Genomic DNA, 3,538 nt, shown 5'->3' with positions numbered 1-3,538 from the left:
TTCGTCCGGATTATATTAATACTTAAATAACTTTTTATTGTATATATTTATAACTTAAAATTGTTGTTGTTTCTAATTATTTATAGTTTACAAATAAAATCATTTATTTAAAAATCTATTTTAAAACCTTTAAGTTCACAGGTATCTAAGATTTAAATTCATTTCCACTATAAATAATAAATTTAACCCACATTCGCATTCGCAATAGTCAAAATTATCAAATAGGTCGATTCACATCACTTGATAATAGGTCGAACGGGGTGTGGGATCTGCAGGTTTTGATTAAGATTAAGTTCCTAACGATTTAACATAGGAAGCATTGGTCAAGTTATATTTGCTAATCTGGCGAAGTCTTCGTTTAGTAGCTGGATTATTTTCGCAAATGAAAAAACAGAAAGAAACAAAACCAAGATTAAAAAAATAATAGAAATAGATATGAAAGACAAAATAAAGTTGTTTCCTTTATCATCAATACAGTCAGTGAGCGTTCTTTCCGCCGTAGAACTTCTCTGAGGAAAAACCCAATAAAGATCCAACTTATTACTATGGAGACTCCTATGGCTTCTCTTCATTGTCTCTATCCTCTGATCTTCTTCTTCTGCAGAATCTATTTTATAAACTTGTATTTATCATATGCTATTATCATTATAGTAAGACATCGGTTATCTTTGTTCTATATTCTTAATGACAATGATTTAATCCAATTGAGTTCTGTAACGGTACAGGCTTTACATCAGTGGTCAGAAGAGCAGCCGGCGATTCGACACAGACAGTTGCATCCAACAGAGATTTGCCGGGATTAATCATCTCACCGTCATAACTTTCGTCTCCATCAAAAAAAAAAAAAAAAAAAATTCCTCTCCATCACGGATTCAATAAGCATCCTCTGGAACAGAATGCCATTTGTGAATCATATCCACAGTTTCCGGAATCTATATACTGGTCCACGCTGAAGCTACCTTCTCCTATGTCGGTTCCCAGAGAAATCTGTTGCCGTAAAATCCGACCATTTAGAACGATGATCGATTCAACGATCATGTTATCGACTGGTTATCCAAACCATTTTCTTGGATATTGTCGTACCACCACAGCTTAAGTGACCGTCGCAAACACTCTTGATTCTTCACAGAGAGTGACCTTGGGGATTTTGTTGCGATAGGACTGATCATTGCAAGAGACGAACACATTTATAGTCGAAGATTGAGGAGGTTATCTTGGAAGATGCTAATGCCTATTTAATTCCAGAGAGTGGGAGGAGTGGTCTAGAATACGTAAATGATGGTGATAAAGACGCTAACTGAAGACGTTACAGAGAGATGAAGGTTGGAGATGGTGAAATCTGAAAAGACACGGCGATTCGCTCTGCAGATCTGCCAGCAAAAGTGATGCAAACCCTAACTAAAGTTGGGCCTCCTATGAAAAACAATAAAAGCCCATTTCATTAATCATATTATTAGTAGTTAGCCCAAATTAAAATACAATCCGCGAGAAAGCTTATTAGCCCATTTCATTAATCATATTATTAGTTGTTAGCCCAAATTAAAATACAATCCGCGAGAAAGCTTATTCGTATGATTAACAAAGGAAAACACGTGTCAAAAAACGCCCTAAGGTGATTGCTGAGGTGGAGGACTAAGGTGAGAGAAAACTCTCCTTTATTAATAAAGAGATATAATTGTTTATACTTGGTTTATATGTTTATAGTTGTTTAATTATTGAAGAATGTGGTAAACCGTTCCCACTATTACGGTGAACCGATTTGGTCAAACTTTAATAAATAATTAATGAATTATTTAAATATTTAAATATATTTTGGTGGTTAAGACCTTAACGGGGAAAGGAATTTTATCTGGTATAACTAGGGCCGAGCCCCGCGCAAGGGTTATTGTGTATGCAGTTGTTGCTCAGTCTTACTTAGTGTTAACGTTGTTAGTAGTGTTGTTATTACACTTGTGTTGGTGCGTGCATTTATTTGGCAAAGCAGAGGGTCGGAGGTGGTGGAATTAGCAGGGAAGCAGCTGTTTGTTGTTGATTACGTGTAGGGCGCTTTGTGAACGAAGACCACTTGATACATATGTATATTTTTTGTATTTAGTTGTCCGCATCCCGGTTCCCACCGAATAGGAACATATGATGTGTGTTTGTGTCACTTTTTCTGCGTTTTTTGTTTTGTTTTGATGGCTATTGGGTTTTATTTGGTTTCTTTGTTATGGGGTTCAATTTCAATATATCAAACTATTAATAGATTGTTTTGTGGGCTATTTTGGACCTTAATAGATTGTTCAACAACGTTATTTATTTAGAAGGTTGTGGTTGCCAATTCATATGTTTAGGTTGTTTTTACACTCTGAGTGGTTTTGGATCGTTCAGCGATTTTCTATTCTATCGTATAAGTATTAACTATTGACGTAAATAACATCAACAAAGTTGATAAATATATTAACCGACAGTATAAAAACAATGTTTGAGTTTAAGGCTTTACTATGGAGACTTGCAGGAAATAAGTCTGGTCCTTTAAATTTAAACCACAATAAGAAACACAATAAAAATTCAAGAGGACTTACCTTATGAATTTAGTTAGATGCTGCGATTCATTAATTTTTGGGTCTAAAAAAAATAAAAAAATAAAAAATAAAAAATAAAATAAAATACATTGAGTCGAACTTAATTTAGGTATTAACACTATTAAAGCCAACAAACTTTCTTGAGCAAAAATTGCGTCCTAAGGCGTACTCTCTGAAATAACCCAACATGAGACTGTTTTCATTTTCGAGGTTGTTGCATGTTTTTAACGTCGATGCCATGTAACTTCTGAACATGTTCTCATGCATGAAGCAAAAGACATGCTTATTTTCACGAAATGCAAAAACTCGTCAACGTTCCCTTTTATTTAAAAACCAAGTAACTCTTCTCTTGGTGGGAGATAGTTTGCAGATAATTAAAGACAACCAAAGTTGAAAGTAGGAAAAACATACGAAAATGGTTATTTCATTGACACATAAGCTAAGTGGGTATGACGGTTTGATGGACATGAAACAATCAGTCACGTGGGCTTTTGCGGCTCTTTTCTTCGTTTTCAAAGCTTGGCATTGCTTCATCAACTTTTTCGGCTCTCCTGGGCACATGAACCATGTAGCTAACAGATGCTGCTGGTAGTACAGATTGGGGATCCACGTCTAGAGTTTTGTTGCTGCTGGCAGTCTGAAACACAGTTGTACATGTGTGTTATTTTAGATCACCCAGAAAAATAAGTTAATAAAAACGTAAAATACCCCACCTCTGGTTGAGTGCTGAGTAAGACATATTGACTGATTGCAGAAACTGTTAAGGTACGGTGGAAAGAGTCTGTTACCTGGTCGTTAGACTTGGAGAGGTACGTGTGAACATCTCCTATTGTCACAAGTTCTTTCTTTGTTTATCCCTTTGCAACATGTAGGAAAATCTCCGTTGCTGCACCTCCCAAGCTACGTGCAGCACATATGTTGTACAAAGATCAACAATCACAAATTTTAAATATGCGTTATACTCAAGACAGTAG

The sequence above is a fragment of the Brassica napus genome, chromosome C7 (genome assembly GCF_020379485.1).
Source record: "Brassica napus cultivar Da-Ae chromosome C7, Da-Ae, whole genome shotgun sequence".
Lineage (NCBI taxonomy): Eukaryota > Viridiplantae > Streptophyta > Magnoliopsida > Brassicales > Brassicaceae > Brassica > Brassica napus.
The sequence above is the reverse complement of the archived record's forward strand: the minus strand, read 5'-3'. Positions refer to the sequence as shown.